This window comes from Pleuronectes platessa, chromosome 6, assembly GCF_947347685.1.
Source record: "Pleuronectes platessa chromosome 6, fPlePla1.1, whole genome shotgun sequence".
Classification (NCBI taxonomy): Eukaryota; Metazoa; Chordata; class Actinopteri; order Pleuronectiformes; family Pleuronectidae; genus Pleuronectes; species Pleuronectes platessa.
Genome location: NC_070631.1, coordinates 23,542,217 through 23,548,361, shown reverse-complemented (window position 1 = coordinate 23,548,361; position 6,145 = coordinate 23,542,217). Strand labels below are relative to the sequence as shown.

The 6,145-nt window shown below is 41.5% G+C and overlaps 1 protein-coding gene across 1 annotated transcript in view; it reads left to right on the top strand.

Moving 5' to 3' along the window:
- Window positions 1-1,775: 1,775 nt before the first annotated feature.
- The window catches only part of plxnb1a (plexin b1a), a 64,701-nt gene continuing 60,331 nt past the window's right edge, over window positions 1,776-6,145 (top strand). The window contains exon 1 of the mRNA XM_053425464.1: window positions 1,776-2,059. The gene's annotated coding sequence lies outside the window, so the exon portion shown is untranslated. The remainder of the gene's footprint in view (window positions 2,060-6,145) is intronic.

Genomic DNA, 6,145 nt, shown 5'->3' with positions numbered 1-6,145 from the left:
CCCCGTCACGCTGATGGGTGTCGATCACATGAGTGATCATTATCCAATTCTTTATAAATAACTATATGAATAATAAGTAAAATCGCTTAATAAAAATATATAAATAAAATAAAATATCTCAATATCCATCCATGTACTTCAATGTACAGGAAAGTACGTTTCTAACCAAAAGGATAGAGTAAAATGATTTGGTGCGTGTATGTGTGTGTGTGTGTGTGTGTGCGTGTGTATGCTGCTACATTTTTTAATCCACTGGAAAAAACATGGATGTTTTCAGTCATATCCACTGCAAACATGCAAATTTGTGGAGGCAGGTGCATTATGATTATGATTATGATAAATAATAATCCTAATCATAATTATACTATTATTAGCATGGACATTTACCCCAACCTTTTAACACATACACACTTTGTATAGACCATCCATCCATCATTCAAAATGAAGTGTATGAAACTCACACACACACACACACACACACACACACACACACGTACACATGCACACACACACACACACACACACATACACGCAAACAAACTCACACGCACACAAAAACGCGCTCGCTCTGAAGCAGAGGTGAGCTTCGACCGGCAGAGGGCAGTCACATGTCATTTTACAGATGAAGAGGAGGGTCTCGGCTTTTGGTTATTGTTCCTTTTTATCCTGAATAAATTCACATCCAGGGATTCAAATAGAACATGTCCCCAACATTTCCCTATATAACAAAATGACAACCAATGACACAGGCACTCAGGCAGTAGTTATTACTGACATAACTAAAAGTCATGATCATCAGAACCATATTGACGTGGTAACACATACTAACAAGTAACAAGCATGTATTCACCAAACTGCTTATTAAATCCTAACTCACTGCTTAACAGTCAGCACGCACGAATACATTTTCCACTGTTGTGTTTTCCAATACAATCAAATTACAACCCACAGTGTCAAGCCTACAGACAGGAGCAACTCTGTCTGAGCAGCACTTTCAAAATAAAACTGTTATTTTTATAGTACGCTCCAGCCACTTGCGGCTGGCCATCTTCCTTTTACTCGCCTGACTTTCAAAAGAGTTTTAGAAATTACAAATTCTAAAAAAATTGTTATATTCCTTTTTATTGTTATTAGCAGGTGAAAAAAATACACCTACCAGTCCGCATCCCTCCGGAAAGTTAGACCTTGGCCTCCTGTTTGCCAGATCTGGGCTACAAGTGAGCCATAATGATACCGCATCTCAACCCATTTACCAAATGGGTCACTTTAGATTCACGTCCAGATTACACATTGCCTAGAGCACTGCTTGTTTGCCAGAAAAAGACTACATTTGTTTGAGGGTATTTGGTCCACATTTGCTAGTTTACAAGCAAATGTGGGCTCCCATCAATTTTGTTAACAAAAACTCAGAATCATCGCCTGCAGTGGCCGATACCTGTTTGCTATCTGGGCATTTTCCGATACTCTGGCCGAAGTGGAAAGTGCCCCTGTCTGGTAGATCCGCCCCTGGTTTAAAATCCAAATTTCCCGTGCCCACCTTTTCAACTCCTCCCTCACACACTGTGCAAACTTTTCAATGCACTTGCTTGCTGGGTTGTTCCAAGCATCTTGTAGAAGCTGCCACATGTCTCTCAGTGGGTTGAGGCTGCGTCTGCTTCCTCAAGACCTTACCCCCGTTTGGGAACTTTTATTTTGAAGGAGACACCATCGGATATGCTGCCTCACCATGTCCGGCTTGACTCCGCGTGGTGCCCGGTGCTCAGAGGTGTAGACGCTCCTCTGTCCTGATCCCGGCAGCAGAGGGACTGGTCCATAGCTCCGACCTGAACACACTCACTCACTCACACGCTCTCACACACATACACACATGCACACACTGAGGAGTCGGAGTGAGTTTGTACTTTTAGATCAGTGTGCGTCTTCTGTCGTTGTGTGAGGACAAACTGTGTGAGGTGAGGGACAAGCGCTGGACCTCATCACCTACTTTGTGCTTGCTGGCGTGGATGTGTTTCCTCCAGCATCATGGACGACTGATTCACGCACTTTACTCAGCCGACAGGTACGTTTGAAGTTATCATTCATAAACATGTCATTAAATGAATTGATGCTTAAGAAACTATTTGTGGCTTTCATGAGCAAACACTTGTTTAATAAGCACTAGTTTTAACTCAAGTATTCACCTCAGCAACACAACACGAGCTAACATACATGTGGTTACATCCATGATGTGTTGGGTTAGTCTGAAGTGTGTGTGTGTGTGTGTGTGTGTGTGCGTGCGCGCGTGTGTCTGTGTGTGCGTGAGAGAGAGCAGACAGTTTGTAAACTCCAGGATCTGTTTTTACCTTCACCTTGATTATCTTTATAATAATTATTATAATTCCTATTCACACACACACACACACACACACACACACACACACACACACACACACACACTATATACAGTATACAGTAGCCCTGGACCATACTGAGCTGTGGGGTTCAGGCCACACTCTTTTGTCAGCTGATACAGGAATGTGTGTGAGCCAAATGTCAAATGCCTTGTTCACCTGCTAGCATTCTGCTGGACACACACAGCTGCCTGTTTATTGCCTCATTTAGAAACCAGAGATGGTTGCATTTACCATGTTCGCTGAACTTGACAGGATGAGCTCACAGGTCTTAAGGATTTTCAGTGATTTGTTGGCTGCTGATGGTGAATTTTTTTTTGCTCGGTGCTCGTGGCGGGTAGGGGTGACACGGTTCCATCATTCCTCCGAAAATGATCAACTTGACCCTCCTTACATTTCAAGGCACAGTGTCAAAGTCAGTGTGGCCTCTCCCGATGTAGCAGAGAGAAGGTACAATGCCCCTGTCATGGAGGGAGTGTGTGTTTAGAGACATGAGCAGCGTTCTAAGATGTTCACCCACTCAGTGAAGCTTGACCCTCAGAGGATCCCCCTTAGCCTCTGCTGTGCACCTGTATGAGGCGGCAGTGTACGAGCTCGCTGATTCTAAAGTCCTAATGCTCTCCGGTGTGGGCTTTGTTACTGCTTTAGTTAAAAAAATTGAGATCCAGTTGAATTCACCAGCTGGTCCCTCTGTTCTTCACAGCTGTCCGATTGCATCTTGCAATATGAGAAAAAGCTTACAGATTAATCGAAAGTCAAAAGCCTCTCCAAATATAATTTCCACAACATCCAAGTATTTTCCTGGTCTAAATGAGAAACAGTCAGTCCTGTGGGAAAAGAGCAGTTCTTCTAAAATATATTTTATGGGGGCAAATAGCTCGATAGCAACATTTCACACAACCTTTGTTAAGAGTCTTGAGGTTGTGTAGCCCGGCCTTGAACTTTTATTCCTCTTTTCACCATTTTTTTTCTTCTTCTTTGGGTTCCAGAATGCAGACGTTTTTGAAAAGCTGGCCATCTGCTTGCTTAGAGTCTGTTCAAGAAGCTCGATATCACATTACCCACACTTGACTGTGGGGGATGAATGAAAGTGAGCATGGTTATGGCATTATCAGAAACCTTAGTGTTTGGAGCACTTAGATTCTTTACAAAATATTTATTTTTTTGCCACAGGAACTAAAATAACTGTATGGAGCATGGAACTGAAAAAATACAAAAACAACTGACTATAATAATTATCAATGTTGTTAAGTCAAATGGATTGTAAAAATGTTATACTTTTTGCTTTGTGCCCAAATCCAATAGAAATAGCATCTAATAAAATCGATAGAAAAGCAAAAAGCTTTTATTTTCATATTAATAAATGATTGCAGGGTACTTTCTTGATAAAACACACCAGCCATATAACGTTAATGATCTGTAAACTCTATGGCTTATTGCTGTTGCAGTAAAGTAAATGTAGACTGTAAAGATGGATGACGTATCGCCACCTCCTACCACGACTCAGAAATGAAGCCAAATAATTTGGATATGAAAGCTGCACATTTGCGATTGGGGGATGGAGCCCCACTATAAAGGCCCGGCCATTACACACATGATTTTTCACATTAAGCATCAATGTTATTAAAAATTTTGCCCAAAAATGAGCACCTAAAATCACAGAAACCCTCTTTGTTAAAAATATTTATTACTTTGACATTGAAGGTTTGGTCCAGGCTCCATTCACTAACATGGAGGAGGCATAGTTTGTCTGTGCTGCTGCCCACCACCAGGGGTCATTTAAGATGCTTTGGTTTCCCTTTTGGGAAGCTGTCATGTTGTCAATATTTATAAACAGTATATGGTGTTGGCCATTAGAGCTGTTAATGTCAACTACATGAGCTAGTTCAAGTTTACAGACAGCTTCCTTCTTCATTATATTATCTTTAGCTTCATGAGTCTGTTGGTTGTCTTTGGGGCTATAATGGAAAAGGCTGATTTAACCATGTTATGATATTTGGTAAATGTATGTAATTGTATGTCTCCTTTCTTAAACAAAACAAGTTAACCTAGCTAACTTGGTTAGCTGTCCCTTGTTGGTTTCACCTACTGGATGTACATTGACACGCATTTAGAATTTAAAAAAAGATGGTGAATGAACATTAGCAGTTGTGCCAGAAATACCAATAGGAAAGGAAAAGCGAACAATTTAATTAGCAAGTGACACATATGTAGAAGTAAAATAACAAATTTTAAAACTGGTTGTTGGTGAAGGAAAAAATTACAAGCTTGATAATTTTCTGCCAATTGATAAGTGAGAAAGAAAAGTTTCTTTTAAATACCCAATGAACAAAATAATTGATTATGTATTTTGTAATATTTCTTCATTGGCTAATATCCTACAACATTCAGCCAATTTTGGGATTTTCTGGCTTCAAAATCCTTGTGTAACATTAAAACAATATTATGCAGAGCTTTTGAAATCAAATCAAAATGCAGGGTGAATACCCTAATTAAGGTGGCATACAGGAAGTGGTTAGGGTACCATGCAGACCCCAGACCCCTCAGAGACACACACAGAGGAATAGGTCGAAGGCCACTTGAAGCTGCAGCTGGCCACTGAAAAGCGTACTCCGCAGCTGAAGCGACCACTTTCCAGCCCTTTCTATGAATAATAAAAGTAAGACTGCGGGGCATGTGAGGAGCAAATGACGGGATATTATGATTTATGGGTGTCAAGTGTCAGGCACAATGTAGGTTTAAGTGGTTTGCCTTTCACCAGTGTGAGAACTGGAAATGAGGGGATACAATAAAGGGAAAGAAGTGTTAATGCCTTTAAAATGAGACTCCAAGTGAGTCCTCCTTAGCAGCCTTTACAGTTCTTCATCTCAGGTGTCACATACTGTAGGAGGTTGTGAGATGCAGGAGGAGAGTCATCTCGGATATTTGTATATTTGTAGCACTTCTGTCACATAGGCATCAGCTGGGTGTATGCATGAAGACAGGAAAGAAATGACTCGGATTGGATGGGATCAAACGCTGAGTCTTGATAAGCTCTTGTCAGTAAACGACTGTGTTGGCGGCTCCATGGTTGAGTCACGTATGATTTGATGGTAAACGTTTGATTAAAGCCTATGATTGGCTGGAAGACATCTTGAGAGAAGGTCCATTCCGATCGTAGGCCTGTAAGTGTTTGAAAACATACAGAATGTTCATGTCAAAATTTGATGAAAGAAGTATTTTGGGCGTTCCCAGTATCGGTCACTGCAACAGCTGGTGGTCCCTCATGGTGCATTCTTGTGTGTGTGTGTGTGTGTGTGTGTGCGTGTGTGGACTGTGTTTGTGTTGTACTGGGGTGTGGGAGTGGAGACAGAGCACATTTGCTGGGGCACCACAGTAGCCACAGGCTTCCCATGAAAGATAAGGAAAATGGACAGCATTGTGTGAATCCTAACCCTATATTTTCACCTCCTCTATGATGTCAAGCCACTTCTTTTCATAATTTTTACAAGCACAGTCAAAATGCCTCACAATCGGTTGACCCTGGTTCAGAAATGCTTGCTATCTGCTGGATAGATTGGATCCCATGCCTCAGTAAGCCCTCGAGGGAGTTTGGCTGACGGTCAGATTGGCAGCCTAATAAATACTTCTTGTCATTAGCAGCAGCCTCGATCCACTGTGCTTAGATGTAAATCCCCCTCATCCCCTCATCCTATTGGCCATGGTACAGCATTGGTTGATTTTTGTCATGAAAGTGCATCTTTGGATGAATTCAG